General features: G+C 38.8%; 1 long non-coding RNA gene across 1 annotated transcript; it reads left to right on the top strand.

Moving 5' to 3' along the window:
* The first annotated feature begins 1,256 nt into the window (after positions 1-1,256).
* On the top strand, positions 1,257-21,422 carry LOC123579819. Its single transcript, XR_006702971.1, has 3 exons — positions 1,257-1,267; positions 8,406-8,410; positions 20,234-21,422. It is a non-coding gene; the product is annotated as an uncharacterized LOC123579819 (long non-coding RNA).
* Positions 21,423-24,194: the final 2,772 nt, after the last annotated feature.

The following is a 24,194-nucleotide window of genomic DNA, read 5'->3' as shown; positions in this document are numbered from 1 at the left end:
GCCTTGTTAATTTTGAGTTTCAAGTTAAACAACAAATGATACTTTAGCTAAGGTGTGTCCCAAATTTTGCCTGGGTCACAGTTACACTAAAAAACAGATTGTTACGTATCTGAAATTCAAATTTAATCAGATATTTTATCTGGCAACATTTTTCTTCCCTCCAATTTCCTTTGAAACTTGATTGCAGGTTAGAGGGCATGGGAGCCTGTGTGATGCATTCCATATAAGTTCACCTACCCAGGTCATGGAATAAGATGGAAAAAAGGTGGAAAATGGATGTTAAGAAGCAAATAGAGGGGCGCCTGGGTGGCGCAGTCGGTTAAGCGTCCGACTTCAGCCAGGTCGCGATCTCGCGGTCCGTGAGTTCGAGCCCCGCGTCAGGCTCTGGGCTGATGGCTCAGAGCCTGGAGCCTGTTTCCGATTCTGTGTCTCCCTCTCTCTCTGCCCCTCCCCCGTTCATATTCTGTCTCTCTCTGTCCCAAAAATAAATAAACGTTGAAAAAAAAATTAAAAAAAAAAAAAAAAGAAGAAGCAAATAGATGTACAGCAGAATCTTTTCATGACTACAATTCCTAGAAGGGTATCTGTTACCTTCATTAAACCCTGAATAATAAACCCTTTATTACATTAAGAAACTTTCTTCTTTTTAAACCTTTATTTTTTCAGTTTTAGATCCACAGCAAAATTAGGAGGGGGACAGAGATTTCCCATACACCTTCTGTCCCCTCACATACATATCATCCCCTATCAACATCTCCAACTGGAGTGGTACATTTATTACAATTGATGGACCTATATTGACACATTATTATTACCTCAGATCTGTAGTTTACCTTAGGGTTCACCCTTGCTTTGAGTATTCTATGGGTTTGGAAAAATGTATAATTATAGTATCATACGGAGGATTTTCACTGCCCTGAAACGCTGTGCTCAGGCTAATATTCATCCCTCTCCCACCTGACTATGGCAACCACGGATCTTTTTACTGTCTCCACAGTTCTGCCTTTTCCAAAATGTCACATATTTGGAATCATACAGTATATAATCTTCTCAGATTGGCTTCTTTGACTTTGTAATATGCTTTAAGTTTCCCCCATGTCCTTTCGTGGCTTTCTAGTTCATTTATTTTTAGCACAGAATAATTTTCCATTGTCTGTATGTACCAAAGTTTTATTTACTCACTTACCGACCGTAGGACATCTTGGCTGTTTCCTAGTTTGGCAATTATGAATGAAGCTACTATAAATATCTGTATGTAGGTTTTTGTGTGAACATAAGTTCTCAAATCACTTGGGTAAATATCAAAGAGCATGGTTGCTGAATCTTATGGTAAGAGCGTGTTTAGTTTTGTAAGAAGCTGCCAAACTGTCTTCCAAAACAATGAGTGGGAGGTCCTACAGCTACCCACTCTTGCCAGATCCAATATTGTCAGTGTTCCAGATTTTGGCCATTCTAATAGGTGTGTAGTGATATCCCACTGGTTTTATTTGCATTTCCATAATGACATATGATGTGGAACGTCTTTTCATATGGTTATTTTCCACCTATATATCTTGTTTGGTGAAGGGTTTGTTAAGACCTTTGCCCACTTTTTTAATCAGGTTGTGTGTTTTCTTATTGTTGTGTTTTAAGAATCCTTTGTCTGTTTTGGACAACATTCCTTTATCAGGCAAACCTTTTGCAAATATTTTCTCCCAATTTGGATACTCTTCTCATTCTCTTCACATTTCCTCTCCCAGAGCAAAAGATTTTAATTTTAATAGAATTCATTTTATTTATTATTTTTTTCCTAGATTGTGCCTTTTGTATTATATCTAAAATGTCATCTCTGTACCCAAGGTATCTAGTTTTTCTGCTACATTATCTTCTTGGAGTTCTATAATTTTGCATTTTACATTTAGGTCTGTGATCCATTTTGAGTTAATTTTTGTGAAGTGTGTGAGGTGTGTGGATAGCTTCTTTTATTCTTATTTATTTATTTTTTTGTATGCAGATGCCTAGTTGTTTCAGAATCATTTGTTGAAAAGACAATATTATTCCATTGCACTGCTTTTGCTCTTTGTCAAAAGTTAGTTGATCTATATTCATCAAGGTCAATTTCTTTTTTTTTTTCTTTTAAGATTTTATTTTTAAGTAATCTCTACATCCAACATGGGGCTCAAACTTACAACCTCAAGATCAAGAGTCACGTGCTCTACCAACTGAGCCAGCCAGGCACCCCTATTCATGAGGGTCAATTTCTGGGTTCTATATTCTGTTCCATTGATCTCTTTCTCTATTTTGTTGCCAATACCACATTGTTCAGATTACTGTGGTTTTGTAAGTGTTGAAGTTTAGTATCAATCCAACTTTGTTCTCTTTCAGTATTGTGTTGGCTATTTGGGGTCTTTTTGCCTTTCCGTATAAACTTAATAATCAGTTTGTTCATGGGGTGCCTGGGTGGCTCAGATGTTTAAGTGTCTGACTCTTAATTTTGGCTCAGGTCATAATCTCACAGTTCATGAGTTTGAACCCTTTGTCGGCTGTGTTGGAATCTACACTGACAGTGCAGAGCCTGCTTGGGATTGTCTCTCTCTCTCTCTCTCTCTCTCTCTCCCTGTCTCTCTCCTCTCTCCCACTCACACTCTCTCTCTATCTCAAAATAAATAAACTTTTTAAAAAAAGAATCAGTTTGCTCATATATACAAAATAACTTGCTAGGATTTTTATTGGGATTGTATTGAATCTATAGATCACATTGGGAAAAATTGGCATCATGACAATATGAGTCTTCCTATTCATGAACATTGAATATCTCTCCATTTATTTCATTCTTCTTTGATTTTATTCATCAGAGATTTGTAGTTTTCCTCATGCAGATCTTGTACATATTCTGTTAGATTTATACAGAGTATTTATTTTGGGGTTGTGCTAATGTAGATGGTGTTATGTTTTTAATTTCAAATTCCACTTGCTCATTGCTAACATATAGGAAATCAACTGACATTTGTATATTAACCTTGTATCCTGCCACCTTGCTATAATAGCTTATTGGTTTCAGAAATTAGAAACTTCCTTTTTATTACAAATTGATGGGATTTAAAAAATTACGGCAATACAGTGAACTTTTAAAAATACTTACTTTAAATCTATTGAAATGATTGTAGTTTTTTCCTGTTAAATTCACTCAATTTACTGAATGTGCTAAGCTTTTCTAGGGGCTTGGGTTATTCTAATACACAAAACATAAAAATTTCAGCCTTTCTTTTCCCCTTGGAGAGCAAGAAGGGGACTCTTCCTGTTCCTCCCCAGCTTAGGGACCATGGCAAGACCATGGCAAGACCATGGCAGGCCGCATGGCTCCTGCTGGCCATTCTGGTGATCTGGTGGTCTCATTTATAAAGCAAGGAAGAAAACTTTTATGAGTGTCAAGGTGTCAGCAACAAAAACTACTGTGACTATCATGATGCTATTTGTAACCAACAAGTCCAACAGGGAAAGTAATACAAAGTGCAATTTCCACATGGTCCAAGTCTTAGAGCTTCAGAAGCAGACTGCTGATTATATGGAGCATCATATTTACACTGACATATTATGGTCCACATTTCAAAAGGTGGAGACTACTAATTGTGTCTTTCAGAAAGGATAACTTCACAGGCAAATCAAGTGCTACTTTTCAGTGGTTTGGAGGCTACAAAATTCTGAACAAAAACTGCACTACCAATGGGTAGCTGTCCTGGAATGCACACCTGTGATTGTTCGAGAGGGTCCTACAATAGCAGTAATTCTCATTATGGTTTATAAATGTTTGTCAACTAATTAAAAAAAAAAAATCCTGCCTTCCAAATTAGAGACATAAAGTAGAATAGTGGTTACCAGGAGCTGGAGGTGGTTATTGGTGGAGGAGAGTTATTGCTTGATAGGTGTAGTTTCTCTTTGGGATGAAGAAAAAGTTCTGGAGGTAGATATTGGTAATGGTTTTGGATGTACGATCCAGTGATAATGTAGTGATAATGTGGATCTACTCAATACAACTGAAGTGTGCACATAAAAATGATTAAAATGGTAAGTCTTATATATATTTTACCACAATAAAAATATAATAAAAATAAATAGAAATTAAAAATTCCTGCCTTCAGAGTATTTACATTCTATTGAAGAAGCTTTAGATTTAATTTTAAGAGCAATGAAAAGCTATTTCTATGTTCTGAGTCTTTAGATTACAAAACCTGATTTTAAAAACATACTACTTACTTATTTACAATTCAGGCTGTTTTGTAGAAAACTGTAAGGGAGCAAGAATAGAGACGGGCTGAGAGATAAATGTGACTTTACCCAGCAGGACAATGGTGGTGATGTACTAAAGAGGGTATGTTGGGGATTTTAGATAAATGGAGCAGATCTACGTTACTCTCAGGGGGAATAAAAACCTCAATGATAAAAGGATAAAAACAAGATGCAGAATATTACAAAGTCTGAATTGGCAGTTAATGTCCAAAAGAAACAGTGATGTCCAAAAGAAGCATGTATGTACTAAATGTTTCACATAGGTACATATACATGTATGTAATGCACAGGAGATAACTTGGTGTTATAGAAAAAAATACATAAATAGAGGGTAGGGGTTAGAGGGGTGACCAAAGGCACTTCATCTTTTTGTTTTAAAGCTTTTTTTGACGAATAGCATATATTCATATATTTAATGTGTAAGTAAAAATTAACTTTAAGAAAACTTCAGAAGGACTTTTGAATAACTGATGACAATGGTGACGTACTTTTTTATTCTATCCATATCTGCCTTAAAACTACACATGGTGTTCAAGAGAATGAGAAGACAAGACACAGACTTGGTGAAAATATTTGCAAAAGGCATACCTTGTAAAGGACTGTTATCCAAAATATACAAAGAACTCTTTAAATTAAAAAATTAACAAACCAATTTAGCCCCTGAAAAAATACCTTACTGAAGAAAACGTACAGGTGGCAATTAAGCATTTGAGAAGGTGCTCACCATCATCTAAACATCCTATGTCATTTGGGAATTGCAAATTAAAACAGCAATGAGATCTTTTAGAATGGTCAAAATTCAAAAATCCGATAGCACCAAATTCTGGTGAGGATATGAAGCACCAGAAATTCCTATTCATTGCTTGTAGGAATGCAAAATGGTACAGCCACGTTGGAAGACAGTTTGGCAATTGTCTTAGTCTTTTTCAAGTTGTCGCAACAGAATAAAATAGCCTGGGTGGCTTGTAAACACAGACATTTTTTTTTCTCACAGTTCTTGAGGCTGAGAAATCCAAGCTCAAGGTATTGTCAGATACGGTGTCTGGGGAGGGCCTTTCCTGTTTTATAGCCAGCAATCTTCTCACTGTGTCCTTACGTGGCAGAAGGGGTGAGGGGGTTCCCTCAGGTCTCTTTTATAAGGACACTAATCCCATTCAAGAGCACTTACCTTCCAAAGGCACTATCTCCTAATATTATTGCGTTGGGGTTTGGGATTTCAACATAAGAATTTTGGGGGGACACAAACTTTTAGTTTCTGGCAACAGTTTCTTACATAATTAAATATATTCTCTCTCTCTCTCTCTCTTTTTTTTTTTTTTTTTAGATTGTATTTTTAAGTAATCTCTACACCCAACGTTGGGCTTGAACTCACAATCCTGAGATCAAGAGTTACACACCACTCCACCAACTAAGCCAGCCAGGTGCCCAGAACTAAACATACTCTTATCATTGGATCCAACAATCACCCTCCTTGGTATTTGACCAAATGAGTTGAAAACTTACAACCGCACAAAAAGTTGCACACTGATGTTTAAAGCAGCTTTATTCATAATTGCCAAAACTTGGAACCTTCTCCCTCAGTAGATGATAAATAAACTGTGCTACATCCAAACTACGGAATGTTATTCAGTGCTAAAAACAAATGAGCTATGAAGCCATGAAAAGACACAGAGCAACTGTAAGTGTATATTGCTAAGTGAAATAAATGAATCTGGAAAATGACATGTTTTATGATCCCAACTATATGACATCCTGGAAAAGACAAAACCATGAAGGTAGAAAAAGTAAAAAAAATAGTTGCCAGGGGATTGGAGAAGGGAGAGGTGAATAGGAAGATTTTGGGGGACAGTGAAACTATTCTGTGCGATTCTGTGTGGTATGTGTATGTCTTTACGCAAATATGGAAACCCACAGAACGTGCAACATCAAGAGTCAACCCTAATGGGATAAACTATGAACTTTGGGTGATGAGGATGCGTCAGCAATGTAGGCTTGTTGATTGACTGTAACAAATACTTCACTTTGGTTCGTGTTGTTGATAGTGCCCAAGACTGTGTGTGTGTGCATGTATGCACACATATGTATGTGTGTATGTGTTGGGGCTGGAAGCATATGAGAAATGTGTGTAATTTCCACTCAATTTTGCTGTGAACCTAAAACCGCTCTAAAAAATAAAGTCTATTAAAACAAATTTTTTTTAACATTTATTTATATTGAGAGACAGGAAGACAGAGCACGAGCATGGGAGGGTCAGAGAGAGGGGGAGACACAGAATCTGAAGCAGGCTCCAGGCCCTGAGCTGTCAGCACAGAGCCCGACGCGGGGCTCGAACCCACAGACCGCAAGATCATGACCTGAGCCGAAGTTGGACGCTCAACCGACTGAGCCACCCAGGCGCCCCAGAGCTGGCTTTTTAAAAAAAGTTTATTTAGGGAGATAGAGAGAGAAAGAGAAACAGCACATGATGCAAGCAGGGGCATGGCAGAGAGAGGAAGAGAATCCCAAGCAGCTTCTGACCGTCAGCACAGAGCCCGATGCAGGGCACGAACTCCCGAACTATGAAATCACGACCTGAGCTGATACCACGAGTTGGATGCTTAACCAACTAAGCCAACCAAGAGTTGGATGCTAACCAGGTGCTCCACAGTTGGCTCTTGACCACCGTGGGGGCTAAGGGTGCCAACTTCCTACACGATTGAAAAATCCATGTGTAATTTTTGACTCCCTCAAAACTGAACTGCTAATAGCCTACTGTCAACTGGGACACTTGCTGATAATATAGACAGTCAATTAATACACATTTTATATATGTCTTATATACTGTATCCTTATTTATAATAAAGTAAGCTAGAGAAAAGAAAATGTTATTAAGAAAATCATAGGAAAAGAAAATATATTTATAGTACTATAGAGTATATTAAAAAACCTGCATATAAGTGGACGTGTGCAGTTCAATTTGTGTTGTTCAAGGGTCAATTGTATAAAATCAATATCTTATAGCAAAATAAAATCATAACCTTGGGGATTATAGTCTTCAGTAAACAGAAAACAATAATCACATTGTGTTATTATTCAGCTCAGGCTATCAAAACAGAATACCACAGACAGGGTGACTTAAACAACAGAAATCTACTTTTTTATAGTCTGGAGGTTAGAAGTCAAAGATCAAAATGCCGTAGGATTGGTGTCTGATGAGGTCTCTCCTCCCGGCTTGCAGACAGCCACCTTCTCACTCTGTCCTCATGGTATCTGTTCTCTGCGCACGCAGTGTGGGGGACGCTGTCATGTCTTTTCTCTTGTAAAGACACCAGTTCTATTGGACTAAGCCCCTACCCAATTTCACCTAACCTTTATTACCTCCTTATAGGTCCTATCTCCAAATGCAGTCACAGTAGGTGTTAGGGTTTCAACGTATGAATTTGATATAGGGACATAATTCAGTCCATATGACACATCTTACTAGTGTTCTACAAGGTAGCCTCTAACTTTGCAATGTTGTAAAATATCTGGGCCCTATTCACTTGTAAACAGTAAGTCAAGTTACGTTTCCAGAAGAACTAGAAAGTGCTATAACAGGATATTAAATCATGTAATCATCTTTTGTTGCTTCCAAACTTTGCAAAGTATCCCTAAACAGAATAGATTATGGATATTCCTCAGGTGAATTAACATGACTCTAATTCATTTTAATAGCTGCATAATCAATCCATAGTGTAAATGTTCTACAGATAATCTATTCCCCATACTGGGTTTTTTTTCCCCAACTTTTTACACTAAAAGTGATGCTGTTTTTATATCTTTGTATATATGTTTCTTGATACTGATGATTTTACTATTGTAAGATAGAGTCACAAAGCAGGGATATCTAAATCAAAGGAAATAAGATATTCCAATTTAAATGTTGTTGCCATGCGCTTTTAATAAATTTTGACAGTTTTAGGTGTAATCTCTTGTGTATTCTTTTTTTTAAATGTTTTTAAATGTTTATTTATTTTTTGGGAGAGAGACAGAGTGTGAGCAGGGGAGGGGCAGAGAGAGAGAGGGAGACACAGAATCTGAAGCAGGTTCCAGGCTCCAAGCTGTCAGCACAAAGCCCGATGCGGGGCTCGAGCTCACAAGCCGTGAGATCATGACCTGAGCTGAAGTCAGACGCTTAACTGACTGAGGCACCTAGGCACCCCATCCTATGTGTATTCTAATCTAGTTGGATCAAAACAATCCTAACAGGGCACTTGGGCAGCTCAGTTGGTTAAATGTCTGACTTTCAGTTTCCGATCAGTCATGGTCTAATCGGTTCATGAGTTTGAGCCCTGTGTTGGGCTCTGTGCTGACACTGCAGAGCCTGCTTGGGATTCTTTCTCTTTCCCCCTCTCTCAAAAGAAGCAAATAAACTTTAACAAAAATTCAAACAAAAAATTCCAGCAGGATTGAAAATACTGATATCGGGGCACCTGGGTAGCTCAGTCCGTTAGGCATCTGACTTCAGCTCAGGTCATGATCTCGGGTTCAAGAGTTCAAACCCCACGTCAAGCTCTGTGCTGACAGCTCAGAGCCTGGAGCCTGCTTTGGATTCTGTGTCTCCCTCTCTCTCTTGGCCCCTCCCCCACTCAGGCTCTGTCTCTCAAAATTGAATAAAAGTTATGAAAAAAATTAAAAAAAATTTTTTTTCAACGTTTATTTATTTTTGGGACAGAGAGACAGAGCATGAACGGAGGAGGGGCAGAGAGAGAGGGAGACACAGAATCGGAAACAGGCTCCAGGCTCTGAGCCATCAGCCCAGGGCCTGACGCAGGGCTCGAACTCACGGACCGCGAGATCGTGACCTGGCTGAAGTCGGACGCTTAACCGACTGCGCCACCCAGGCGCCCCCGAAAAAAATTTTTAAAGAAAATACTGATATCCTATTGATAGCTGTTGACTTTCCATGAAAAGATGACAAGTATATTGCATGCCAAGGACTTAATGACAAAGACTGTTCAAGCCCTGAATTTAAAAAACAAAGCAAAAACCATATTTTTATTGGTTCAGAGAAAATGTTAATATTAATATTTTTCTGTTAAAAAAAAAGCCCACACGATCTCGCGGTCCGTGAGTTCGAGCCCTGCGTCAGGTTCTGGGCTGATGGCTCAGAGCCTGGAGCCTGTTTCCGATTCTGTGTCTCCCTCTCTCTCTGCCCCTCCCCCGTTCATGCTCTGTCTCTCTCTGTCCCCCCAAAAAATAAATAAACGTTGAAAAAAAAAAGCCCACACAGAACTAGAATGAATAAAAACAACCCTCGAATAACATCTACAACAAAATGAGGTGATATAGCAATGCCATGAACGCCAAAGCATAAGCAAATAGCAACAAACCACCGAAAACTGTTGGAGATCAACAGTATCTGCATCTGTGCAAGAGGAAACAGGGAAGAAATAGAGGACCAGAGAGAACTAAAATCTTCAGTTACTGACAGGTATTTATTGGGAAGCCCCCATGAAACAGTTTGAGAATAAAATCTGCAACTCCAGTATTTTGCACAGGTGTCTTCCGAAAGATAAAAAGGTACTGAGAGAGATGGTCTCATAAACTCTCAGAAATAACCAGCTAAATCTCTCTTCCTGGGAATGTTAAAGATTTAAGCAGTTCCTAGACAAAGAACACAGAGGAAAAAGAGGATACAGACCAAACAAGTTGCAGTGCAGAGACAGGATCGGGGTATCTCAGAAAGCAAGCTGCTCCGTAACTTCTCATAAAAACAACAGAAGGTGGCACTTAGAGCTGTCAAATTGTCAAAACCATTAAATTCTACCTCTCCTCTTCAAGTTTACAAAACGAATTTAAAGTAAAAATAGAAAACAAAAATAGATCCGTGTTAAATCTTGTACATAGTTAATGCACTTTGTTAAATAGAGATTAAGAAACCAGATAAGTTCCCAAAAGAAAATAGAAGGACATCAGGAACTTATGCTTGTAACACAAGATAGAAACAACACCTTAATATTTTAAAACTCGTTACAAGACATTAAAAACTATAAAGAATTGAAAAAACAACATAAGAACCAGAAAAAAATCAGAAATGAGGTAGCAATTCAGAAAAGAATCACTTCAGAAACAGAGGAAAAACTAGAAGAAACATAAAGTGAAGAAGCTCTGTAAAATGTCTTAAGAGGAAAAGAAGAAAAGGGGGAAAATCAAACAGAAATGAAGAAAAATGACAAATATTCAAGAGAAAGAGCAAATATAGAAGACAGGCAGGGAAGATTTTATACGTATATAAATATGAGTACAATAAATAATATGTAAATATTGTAAAACAATAAAATATAATACATAGTATAATAACATCTATCTCTCATAAGAGTCATCAAAGAAAAAAATCGAAGCAAGGAAAGAGAATAAATACTTTAAAATATAATTCAAGAAAATTTTATACCAAAATTAAAACATTGAAAGGACACCTCCATCTCTTGGAAAACTGACCCTGAATGACAAATACTGAAACATATTTTTCAAAATTATTAGACTTTGGGAGTGCCTGGCTGGCTCAGTCAGTAGAGCATACAACTCTAGATCTTAGGGTCGTGAGTTCAAGCTCCATGTTGATTGTGGAGCCTACTTTAAAAAAACAAATTATTAGACTTTTTAAGAAATAGAAAAAGAAAATATTCTTTGGAGATTCAAAGTACACGTGATAAAATAAAATGTATTGGAGCACCTGTGTGTCTCAGTCAGTTGAGAGTCTGACTACAGCTCAGGTCATGATCTCGCGGTTTGTGAGTTCAAGCCCCACATCAGGCTCACTGCTGTCAGTCCCTTAGTGCAAAGCCCGCTTTGGATCTTCTGTCCCCCCTCTCTGCCCCTCTCCCGCTTATGTTCTGTCAAAAAAAAATGTTAAAAAAATTTATTGTCACTGTTCTTGATAGCAATGCTTTATGCCAATAGACAACAAATAGATTTAAGAGAGTCACAGAAAAGAATGTCAGCTAGGAATCTTATAGCCAGCAAATTTAATTTTCAGATCTAAAGGATGTAGAGTAATTGTCAACAACTTGTGGAAAAAACTCAAGGAATATTGTTGCTATGAGCCCTTATTTCCAAATCTACTAGAGAATGATCTTTGGACAACCACAATGGCTGGAATGACATTAACTGACCCCAAGATTAATGAGAATTGAATTCAATGGAGAACTAAGAATATATTGGGGATAGAAGGAAGAGAATATAGTATTTCATGAATATATGCTCTAAAAATTAGATACAACAAAATGTAGAAACAATGGCTAAAGGAAATCTTGAAGTCTGGAATTGTGATGCTTTCAGCTTTGCTTTTTTTTTTTCAGGATTGCTTTGTCTATTTGTGGGCTTTTGTGGTCTATACAAATTTTACGATTGCTTGTTCTAGCTCTGTGAAAAAGGCTGTTGGTATTTTGATAGGGATTGCATTAAATGTATACATTGCTTTGGGCAGAATAGACATTTAACGATGTTTGTTCTTTCAATCCATGAGAACGGAATGTTTTTCCATTTCTTTGTGCCCTTTTCAATTTCTTTCATAAGTGTTCAGAAGTGTTCTATAGTTTTCAGAGTACAGAACTTTTTCTTCTTTGGTTGGGTTTATTCCTAAATATCTTATTGTTTTGGGTACAATTGCAAATGGGATGGATTCCTTGATTTCTTTTTCATTATTGGTATATAGAAATACAACAGATTTCTGTAAGTTCATTTTATATCCTGTGACTTTGCTGAATTTATATATCAGTCTAGCGGTTTTTTGGTGGAGCCTTTTGGGTTTTCTACATAGAGTATCATGTCATCTGCAAATAGTGACTGTTTTACTTCTTCCTTGTCAATTTGGATGTCTTTTATTTCTTTTTGTTGTCTGATTGCTGAGGCTAAGACTTCCAGTACTATGTTAAATGGCAATGGTGAGAGTAGACATCCCTGTCTTGTTCCTGACTGTAGGGGAAATGCTCTCGGTTTGTCTTCCTTGAGGATAATATCAACTGTGGGTCTTTCGTATATGGCCTTTATGATGTTTAGGTATGTTCCATCTCTCCCTACTTTTGTTGACGGTATTTATTGAGAATGGATGTTATATTTTTGTCAATTGCTTTTCTTGCACCTATTGATAGCATCATATGGTTCTTATCCTTTTATTAATTTGGGGTATCATGTTGATTGATTTATGAATATTGAACCACCCTTGCAGCCCACTGCAATAAATCCCACTTGATCATGGTGAGTAATTCTTTTAATATACTGTTAGATTTGATTTGCTAGTATCTTGTTGAGAATTTTGCATCCAGTTTCATCAGGAATATTGCCTTGTAGTTCTCCTTTTTAGTGGAGCCTTGGTCTGGTTTCGAAATCAAGGTAACACTGGCCTCGTAGAAAGAGTTTGCAGGTTTTCCTTCCATTTCTATTTTTTGGAACAGCTTGAGAAGAATAGGTATTAACTCTTCTTTAAATGCCGGGTAGAATTCCCCTGGGAATCCATCTGGCCCTGGACTTTTGTTTGTTGGGAACTTTTGATTACCGATTCAATTTCTTTGCTAGTTATGGGGCTGCTCACATTTTCTATTTCTTCCTGTTTCAGTTTTGGTAGTGTGTGAGTTTCTAGGTATTTGTCCATGTCTTCCAGATTGCCCAGTTTGTTGGCATATAATTTTTCACAGTATTCTCTTCTAATTGTTTATATTTGTGTAGTGTTGGTTGTGATCTCTCCTCTTTCATTAGTGATTTTATTTATTTGGGTCCTTTCTTTTCTTTTCTTTTCAGTAAGTGTGGCTAGGAAATTATCAATTATAGTAATTCTTTCAAAGAACCAGCTCTTAGTTTTATTGATCTGTTATACAATTTTTTTTGTTTCTACATCATTTATTTCTGCTTTAATCAGTACTATTTTCATTCTTCTGCTGGCCTTAGGCTTTATTTGCTGTTCCTTTTCTAGCTCCTTTAGGCATAAAGTTAGGTTATGTATTTGAGACTTTTCTTGCTTCTTGATTTAGGCCTATATTGCAATCTACTTATCTCTGAGGACTGCCTTTGCTGCATCCCAAAGGTGTTGGAGTGTCGTGTTTTCATTTGCTTCCCTGTCCTTTTACATTTCTTCTTTAATTTCCTGGTTAATGCATTCTTTTTTTTTTTTTTTTTTTTCATTTATTTTTGAGAGGGGTGGGTGGCTCAATCAGTTAAGTATCTGACTTCGGCTCAGGTCATGATCTCACAGCTCATGAGTTCGAGCCCCATGACGGGCTCTTTGCTAACGGCTCAGAGCCTGAAGACTGGTTCACATTCTGTGTCTCCCTCTCTCTGCCCCTCCCCCACTCACACTCTGTCTCTTTCTCCTTCAAAAATAAACATTAAAAAATTTTTTTAATTTATTTTTGAGAGAGCACAAGTGGGGGAGGGGCAGAGAGAGAGGGACAGAGGATCTGAAGCAGGCTCTGCACTGACAGCAGTGGGCCCAATGTGGGGCTTGAACTCACGAACTTTGAGACCATGACCTGAGTCAAAGTCAGATGCTCAACCAACTGTGTCATCCGGGGATTCCCCCCCCCCACACACCCACTCCCCGCTTCGCCATTCATTTTTTAGTAGGATGTTCTTTAAACTCCATGTATTTGTGGTCTTTCCAAATATTTTCTTGTGGTTGACTTCAAGTTTCATACTGTTGTGTCCTGAAAATATGCATGGTATGATCTCAATCTTTTTGTACTTGTTGAGGGCTGATTTGTGACTCAGTATGTGATCTATTCTGGAGAATGTTCCATGTGAACTTGAAAAGAATGTGTATTCTGCTGCTTTAGGAGGAAATGTTCTGAATATATCTGTGAAGTTCATCTGGTCCTGTGTGTAATTCTAAGCCATTGTTTCCTAGTTGATTTTCTGCCAATAAACAGACTTCTAAACAAGAGTCAAAGAGTGTCATTTGGGAAGCAATGGCAAACAAAGAATATGGGTATATATGTCAGAAAATATAATAACTATGTACTATATAAATAAAAGAATAATAAGGATCATGTTTAGATCGAGAAGAGTTAAAGTTAAGGCAACTCCTTCTGAAATAAAGGACCTAGGCAATTTGGCCTCAGCAGATGATAAAGCCACTAGGTAAATGTGGATTTTTATAATGGATGACATAAGCTGACATCACTATGTTAGTTACCAATTTATTCCTTCTCAGCTTCAAATCTACCTTTTGGCCTACTCTGTGAAATGGATCGGGTCCCTTGTTTTTCCTTCTCCAGCTGGCTTAATGTTAAGATGGGTCTGTAGAGGTGCTTCAGGAGTTAATTGCAGGAGGAGAAGGTTTTGTATGTGGTCCAGTTGTTTGCTCACCAGGCTCCTAGGTGCATACAACTCCAGTGCCCACTTCCTGCAACATAGGTAGTTTCTCCAGAATCAAGCTCTTACAGTGTTTGCAACTTCTAGAGGGCCTAGGTCCTGTAGTGAATGGTGACCAGCAGCTTCCAACTGGGCCCATACCCCAATAGCTTATTTAGCTGATCTTACTGTAGAATATGGTGTAATAAGGTAGCAAGATTTTTGAATTCTTAGGATTAGGTTTGAGTCCCATTAATTCTAGAAATAAGAGGATTTAAACCTCTATTATTTACTCTATCAAAGTAACTCTTTCATCAGACATATTTCTTTCTTATGTTTGGGGTGGAATACTTGCTGTGATGATGGGCAAAGATACATGTCATGTGCATAAGGGTGAGGGGTAGGAAATTTTTTCATAGAAGATGTATGAGTGGGTCATATCAGAATCGTGGGTAGGATGCTCGAATTCATAGGAAGGAGAATGTTAGGAATAGGGTTTTGACGGTAAAGTTAATGGTATGTAGTTCTGGTATGTATGGGTTGTGAAATGCTCTGAAGAATAAGATTGTTGTGAGAATATTTATTATGACGATATTAGCATATTCCACTAGGAAAAAGAGGGCAAAGGGGCCTGCTGCATATTCAACGTTGAATCCGGAAATGAGTTCTGGTCCTCCCTCTGTTAGATCAAATGGGGCTTAATTGGTTTCTGCTAATGTTGAGATGAACCATATTATGGCCAAGGGTCATGTGGGAGGATTAGTCATATGTGTTCTTGGGTGGTAACTAGTGTGGCTAATGTGAAGACCCCATTTATTAGCAATACTGATGGGAGAATAATGGCTAATGTAACTTTGCATGAGATTGTTTGGGCTACAGCTCGTAGGGCTCCAATTAAAGCATATTTTGAATTTGAGGCTCATCCTGATCAGAGGATTGAGTAGACAGCAAGACTTGACATAGCTAGTGTAAACAGTACTCCTAGGTTTATGTTGATGAGTGGATATGGTATGGGTAGAGGAATCCATATGGTTAGGACTAATGAGAAAGCTAAGATAGGTGCTCTAATGAATATGGATGTAGAGGATGTGAGGGGTCAGAGGGGTTCTTTGGTGAAGAGTTTTACGGTGTCTGCAATAGGTTAGAGTAGACCACGTGGCCCATGTGGCCCTACAATGTTTGGTCCTTTGCGAAATTGTATATATCCTGATAGCTTAGGTTCGACTAATGTTAGGAAAGCTATGGTGAGGAGGATAGGAATAATTAATGAAAGATTGTTGATTATAAACATTTTGTTAGGGAGAGGAGTTGAACCTCTGATTATAAAGGTTTAAGTTTTATGCAATTACCGGGCTGTGCCACCCTAATGAACGCAAACTCTCAGGCAATGTAGATGGGTGAACTGTTTAGATTGAGAGTAAATCATCTATTGGGTTGAAGGCGCTTTGGTAAAGTAGGCCTCATTTCTCTTGTCCTTTCATACTGGGAGAAATTGTTTGATAGGTAGAAACCGACCTGGATTGCTCCTGTCTGAAATCAGATCATGTAGGACTTTAATCGTTGAACAAACAAACCTTTGATAGCTGCTGTACTATTGGGATGTCCTGATCCAACATCGAGGTCGTAAACCCTCCTGGCGATATGGACCCTAAAATAGGATTGTGCTGTTATCCCCAGGGCAACTTGTGCCATTGATCAAGTATTTTGGATCAATAAATGATGTTATACTTTTGACTGGTTAGTCTAGATCTAAATCCCTCGGAGGTTATTTTATTCTCCGAGGTCACCCCAACCTAAATTGTTGGCCCATGGGGAGATTTGTTGTCCCTATTGGTTGTATTGGTGTAGTCTCTTTGGGCCAGTGAATTAAAGCCTCTTAGGGTCTTCTTGTCCTACTCCCCCCTCTTCACAGGAAGATCAGTTTCAAGGATTAGAAGTAAGAGACAGTAAAACCCTCATGTGGCCATTCATACTAGTCCCTGTTTAGGGAACAAGTGATTATGCTACCTTTGCACGGTCAGGATACCACAGCCGTTTAACGAACGTCCTTGGGCGGGCAGGGCCTCTCATACTAGAAATGCTAGAGGTGATGTTTTTGGTAAACAGGCGGGGTTTGCATTTGCCAAGTTCCTTTTACTTCCTTTAATCTTTCCTTAGTTGCATGCCTGTGTCAGGTCAACAATTGGTTTGATATTTAGTTTATAGTTAGATTATTTTTATCTTGTTGTTAATTATCAGTGTTATCTGCTCTGATATGAGCTTATGCAAGGAGAAATATTTCTTGTTGCTCATACGAGCATTATTGCTTCTGTTGTTAAATAGATTAACCCAGTATTAAGTTAGGAGTTGGTTGCATATTTTTGACATTAAGATGTTTTAATTGTTGAGCTTGAATGCTTTCTTAACTGATGGCTGCTTTTAAGCCAACTATGGTTATGTTTATGCTTACTCTCTAAAGAAGGTTGTATCCTAGTTCTAAAAAGCTATACCTTTTTAGATTATATTTTAAACTTACATTAGAATTTTGGGGTTTTTTAGCTAGGTTTAAAGTTGAACTAAAATTCTGTTCTGGGTAACCAGCTATTACCAGCCTCGTTAGGCTTCTCACCTCTCCCTACAGATCTTCTCACTATTTTGCAACATAGATGAGTTCATCCTGTAAAGATTGTTCTTAGGTAGCTCGTCCGGTTTCAGGGGGCTTAGCTTAAGTTCTCTTTGTTAGGTTGGCTAATTCATTATGCAAAAGGTATCAGGGGTAATCTTTGCTGTATAGTGCTTTTAATTTTTCTTTCATCTTTCCCTTATGGTGCTCTCTCTATAGCGCCAAGTTAAATTTCTATCTCCGATACTTTTAAGAATTACCTAAATGTTTTGATTTGTTATTTGATGTTAGTTGAACATATGGTTGTTTGGGCTAGTTTTGGCTCAAGATGGTCAGTTTGATGTGAAATCTTCTGGGTGTAGGCCAGATTCTCTGTTTAAGCTACATCTTGCTTTATCCAAGCACACTTTCCAGTATGCTTACCTTGTTACCATTGGTCTCCTCTTGTGTTTTTATAGTTTGAATAGATGGTCTTTGGGCTTTGTCACTTGAGGAGGGCACGGGCAGTGTGAGGCTCTCTATTCTCAATTCACTACTAAATCCTCCTTTGGTTCTTCATTTCCTAAGGGCTTCGTGGAAAGTGTTCTAGTACAGAAAATGTAGCACATGACTTCCCACCTCATAGGTTACACCTTGACCTAACTTTTTTATGTTAAGAGAAGTGTGCTTACTTTGCTTCCTTTTTAGGGTTTGCTGAAGATCGCGGTACATAGACTGGTTCAGCAAGGGGTGGTGAGGTAGATCGGGGTGTATCGATAATAGAACAGGCTCCTCTAGAGGGATATAAAGCACCACCAAGTCCTTTGAATTTTAAGCTGTTGCTAATAGTTCCCTGGCGGATAGATTTGTTTAATTAGCTGACTTTAGGGCTAAGCATAGTGGGGTATCTAATCCCAGTTTGGGTCTTCGCTATCGTGTGGTCGGAGGTGTTAAAGTTACTTTCGTGCTGTATTTTTATGTTAACTGTAGCTTTTTACAGACTAGTTAAAGTTTAACGTTAGCGTGGGGGTCCTGTATAACACGCTTCATGCCATGGGTCTATCAGTTCGGCTTAACCGTGTGACCGCGGTGGCTGGTCCAAAATTTACCAATCCTCATTTAATATGGCTTAACTGAGCTTTCATTCACGGCTTAATTTTTATCGCGGCTGTATCTCGTGGGGATGTGGCTAAGCAAGGCGCCACGAGCTCCATTGTTGTGGCTCGAAACCCGCTCCTTTAGATCATTAACGATTTAGAGGGCGTTTCCACCGGGGTGCGGAGGTTTGCACATGCAATCCTATTTACTTAATGGAAAGGCTAGGACCAAACCTTTCTGTTTATGGAGTCTGATGCCTAGATGAGCTAGGCATTTTCGGTGCCTTGCTTTGTGTATTTAAGCTACGTTAACAGGGAATGTGCTGGGTTGGTCGATTGATTTATGGGATTAGTTGTGAGAGAATATTGCTCAATAAGGACGAATTGGAGCTCAAGGTTGTGTATCTATAGATAGCTGTGAATCAAGGTGTCACACTGGTATTTGCGCCTGATGTTTAATTGGGATTTTTGGAGTGTCCATAAAGATTTGTACTTGAGCCTTATGTTTGGATGCGAATTTAGTCTTGTTTTTGGAGTTTGGCAGGACAATAATAAATACATATTCTCATCATCAGGTTACGGGGGGTAAAGGGAGTTTGGTTAAACTAATTATCGGTCGGCTAAAAACGTGTGTACGTGTACGTATGTGTACGTGTGCGTGCGTGTATGTGTACGTACGTGTGTGCGTGCGTGTATGTGTGCGTGCGTGTGTACGTGTACGTATGTCCGGTTGAAGCGTTAAAGTGTATGTCCTGTGACTATTGACTGAATTACACCTTGTTTGTGTGAATGTGGAGACGTAGCATAGTGAATTAGCCCAGCTGCAAGTTATTTGACTGCCTCGAGACCTTTACGGTCGTAGCTGAATCATAGCAAGTACCCCCCCACCCCCCGGCCTAAATTTAAAAAATACCAAATGCCTGACACCACAGTTATGTGTGATCATGGGCTGATTAGTCATTAGTCCATCCAGATGTCCTGTTTGAGATAACTGTAGGATTGGAGTAAATAATTGGATGGCCCTGAGGTCAGAACGAGATGGCCGGTATAGTTCCAATACAGAAACCCCCACGTTGAAACGGGCCCAGAGGAGAAGAGGTATGCGTTCAAGCAAGGATTGCTGGTTTCTCGAGGCTAGGTGATGAAGCTCTTATGGACAGTTGAGGTCCATAGAGGAATTAATCGTCCACGAAATCAGTTAATGCCCAATTATACATAGTATGTTTTATGTAATATGAATAGATATATTGTACACGCTCAGGTCTGCGTCCTCACCGGGAAATGAGGCCATACTGGGCAAGCACAGTACGAGAGTATGCAATACGTGAATTACGAAAGTTACCGTGTCGATTTCTGGCATTGCAAGGAATAGTTTAAAAAGAATTTCAGCTTTGGGTGCTGATGGTGGGGCTGCTGTTTCTTCCTTGAAGTTTTGGGAAGGGCAGATATTCTCCTTTTTTGGTTGACAACACCCAAGGTATTTTATATACTGCAAAGACTCTTCATTTTAAAAGATGATTTTCGGTAATGCCAGAAATAGGTATGAAGATTAGGAGTTGACAAGTATAGGATGGAGGCTAATTGACCAATGGCAATGAAAGGATATTCTGCTGGCTGTCCTCCAACTCATGTTAGGGTTAGTAGGTCCACTACTAAGAATCAGAATAGGCATTGGCTAAGTGGTCGGAATATCATTTCTCGTTTTGAAGTGTGAAGTAAGGAAATGATTGCTAGAATTAGGATAGAGAGGATTAGGGCTAAGACTCCTCCTAGTTTATTACGGATGGATGGGAGGATTGCATACGCGAATAGGAACCATCATTCAGGCTTAATGTGTGGTGGATGTTTAGGAGGTTGGCGGAGGTGTTGTTGTCTGGGTCTCCTAGGTGAGGTGAAAAATAGGACAAGTAGGATTAGGATTAGGAATAAAAGACCCAGGATGTCTTTGATTGTGTAGTATGAGTGGAATGGGATTTTATCCAAGTCAGATACTATTCCTGAGGGGTTGTTAGATCCTGTTTGGTGTAGGAATAGAAGGTGGACTGCTGCTAGGGCTGAAATAATGAATGGGAGAATAAAGCGAAAGGCAAAGAATCGTGTCAGGGTGGCTTTGTCTACTGAGAATCCTCCTCAGATTTATTCTACTAAATTAGTTCCGATGTAGGGGATTTCTGATAGGAGGTTGGTGATGACAGTAGCTCCTCAGAAGGATATTTGGCCTCATGGTAGAACCTAACCTGTGAAGGCTGGAGCCATGACTGTAAATAACAGTACTATTCCGATGTTTCATATTTCTGAGAAGGTATAGGAGCCATAGTATATGCCTCGGCCTACATGCATAAATAAGCAGATGAAAAATACAGAAGCCCCGTTGGCATGTATATATCAAATGATTCAGCCGTAGTTTACATCGCGGCAAATGTGGGTTACCGATGAGAAGGCGGTTGCTGTGTCTGATGTATGTAATGCATGGCTAGGAATAGGCCTGTCAGAAACTGTAGGATCAGGCAGACTCCTAATAAGGAGCTGAAATTTCATCATGCTGAAATGTTGGATGGAGCTGGGAGATTGATGAATGATTCATTGATGATTTTGATGAGTGGGTGATATTTTCAGATGTTGGGCATTAAGTTCTTATAGTTGAAATACAACGATGGTTTTTCATATCATTCATCATGGTTAGATTCCATGTGGGAATAATGGTAACGTACATTGTATTTATTTAAGTACTATTTTTGTGATTAGGTCTGTCAGTTTTTCTTCAAAGCCTTCTCCAGTTGATGGTGGATTTGGTTTGATTGTGGCTGGTGGTATTGGTTGTGGAATTGTATTAAATTGGGGGGGGGTTCTTTATTAGGCTTAATGGTCTTTTTATTTGGGGGGTATGCTTGCGGTGTTCGGTTATACTACGGCTATGGCTACTGGACCATACCCTGATGTTTGAGCATCTGATAAGACTGTGTTAGGAATATTTATTACAGGGGTATTAGCAGAATTGTTAACGGCTTGTTATATTTTGAAAGAGGTTGAGGCTGTATTTAAGTTTAATGGTGCAGGTGATTGAGTTATTTATGATACAGGTGATTCAGGATTTTTTAGTGAAGAAGCTATAGGAATCACAGCTTTATATAGCTATGGAACCTGATTCGTTATTGTCACTGGTTGATCCTTGCTTACTGGTATGTTAGTAATTATGGAGGTTACTCGTGGAAATTAAGTAGGAATGGGCCAAGAATTAGGATGATCATAAAAGAAAGGAAGTATAGTTTAATTAATCCTTTTTGGCCAGATGCAGCAGGTGATGTTTTTATAGGAAAGTAGGAGATGGATTTTGGTAATACATTTTCTAATCAGATTATATCTAGTAGCACTGATGCGGATTTTTGGCTTATAGTTAGGTTTGCTATTGGTGGGAGGCGGTGCACATGACTGGGAAGTATCCTAGAGGATTAGAGAATTTGAAGAGGTTTGAAGGATATTTAAATTTTAGGCTTTTAGTTGCAAGGTTTATTTCTTTTTTTTTTTTTAATTTTTTTAACGTTTTATTTATTTTTGAGACAGAGAGAGACAGAGCATGAACGAGGGAGGGGCAGAGAGAGAGGGAGACACAGAATCGGAAGCAGGCTCCAGGCTCTGAGCCATCAGCCCAGAGCCCGACGCGGGGCTCGAACTCACGGACTGCGAGATCATGACCTGAGCTGAAGTCGGACGCTTAACCGACTGAGCCACCCAGGCGCCCCTGCAAGGTTTATTTCTAATGCCAGAATGAAACCTATAATAGTCATGGCAAGGGCAGTTAATTTCAGATAATTAGGCATAGTTATCTGTGGAATTGTTGGGAGGATATTGTAAGTAATTAGGTACTCCGCAAAAATACTTCTGATTAAAAGACGTTGGATAGAGTTGATTAGGAGGGGATTATTTTCATTGATTAAAATTAAGGCATTGAAACGAGGCTGTCCTAGAAGTGAGAAGAATATGATTCAGATACTAATATGATTCGGTAGCTGTTAGAGATGTGGTGATGAGAGTTATTAGTAGGGCTTAGGCGTTGGCATACCATGTGTTGGTGGTCTCAATGATTAGGTCTTTAGAGTAAAAGCCTGTTAGGAAAGGTTTTCCTGTGAGTGTGAGGCTTCCGACAATGAGGGATGTAGCTTCCTTTGGAATTCATCCTCTTAGATTTTGTAGGAATTACCCTGGTAAGACAGATCCCTGTTAAAAACTTTCCCCTTGGGTCAGTGGGTTGAGCGTCCAACTTCGGCTCACCTCATGATCTCAAGGTTTGAGTTTGAGCCCCATGTCAGGCTCTGTGCTGACAGCTCAGGGCCTGGAGCCTGCTTCAGATTCTGTGTCTCCCTCTTTCTGCCCCTTCCCCTCTCATACTCTGTGTGTGTGTGTGTGTGTGTGTGTGTGTGTGTGTGTGTCAAAAATAAACATTAAAAAAAATTTTTTTAACTTTCCCCAGCACCCTGAAGATTGAATCTCAGCAAGTTCAGAGAGTGGACTTCTGTAAATTGCACTTCCACAACACCGGGAATTCTAGTTAAGTTCCAGGAAAAAGATTTCCAGAAAATTCCACCTCCGCACCACCATAGTGCATTCTCTGCCATTCTGTGAGTTATTGTCACACTCCACCCAATAAGGTCTGGCAGGGTGGGTAGAGGTATCTTTCATGGGCATTCTATCTTAGTCCTGAAGGTGGTAACTACTCGTGACATCTGATATTCCTGTGTTTTCTAGCATTCTCTTCACTTTTAACTAGCTAATCCCTTGTTATTGCCATCTCCTGTGGTAAGGAGAAAGTCAAACTGCAAGGTCTGAGGAAACAATTCCCACAAGAACTGTCCTCACTTCTGAAACCAGATGTAAGTTCAGGGGGTTCCCAAAACCACCCTCAGTTTCAATAATTTGCTGAAGGATTCACAGAATTCACAGAGTTATTATATTCATAGATTATTATAGGGAAAGGATATACATGAAAAACCGCCAAGGGAAGAGACATATTGAGCAGAGTCTGGGAAGGGTCCAAATGCAAATCTTCCCGTTGTTCTCTCCACATAGAAACATGATTAGTATTACCTTTCCCTGGCCACGAGGTGTGCACAAAGTATTGTCAACCAGGGAAACTCATCAAGCTTTTGGTGTCCATAGTTTTTATTAGTGATCAATCACATACTGCCCATGTGGCTAGCTTTTAGTCAAGAACCCCTTCCAGTAGTCAGGCTAATACCTGTAGTCTCCATTTCTTCCTGAGTTTGGAACTGATGTGGCACTGATATGCCGCTTAAGATAATGTCTTTTATTTTGAAATAATTTCAAACTACAAAGAGTTGTATTCACACAAAAATTTCCTGCTTAAGTTTTCTACTCAGATTCACTGATTGCTAACATTTTGCATCATCTGCTTTGTTGCTTTCTTTCTTTATACGCACATACGTGTTTTTTTTTTTTTTCTAGAATGATTTGATTTAGTTGCAGACATAATGCTGCTTTGTCCTTAAATGCTTCAGCATGTATTAAATTATACGGGTATTCTCTTTCATAAATATAAATGAAGTATTGAAGACATACAGATGGCCAATAGACACATGAAAAGATGTTCAGCATCACTCATCATCAAGGAAATGCAGATCAAAACCACAAGGAGATATCACCTCACACCTGTCAGAATAGCTAAAATCAAAAAAGCAAGAAATAACAAATGTTGGCAAGTATGTGGAGAAAAAGGAACCCTTGTGCACTGTTAGTGGGAAGGTAAACTTGTGCAGCCACTGTAGGAAATGTTATGGAGGTTCTTCAAAAAATTGAAAATAGTCATGATGAGCACAAGGTGATTACGGAAACGAATTGCTATATCATACACCTGAAAACTATAACACTAAATATTAACTAAGAGGAATTAAAATAAAACATAAAATTATTTAAGATAGAATTACCAAATG

This window comes from Leopardus geoffroyi, chromosome A1 (genome assembly GCF_018350155.1).
Source record: "Leopardus geoffroyi isolate Oge1 chromosome A1, O.geoffroyi_Oge1_pat1.0, whole genome shotgun sequence".
NCBI classification, from domain to species: Eukaryota; Metazoa; Chordata; class Mammalia; order Carnivora; family Felidae; genus Leopardus; species Leopardus geoffroyi.
Note: the sequence above shows the minus strand (reverse complement) of the source record. Positions and strands in the feature narration are given on the sequence as shown.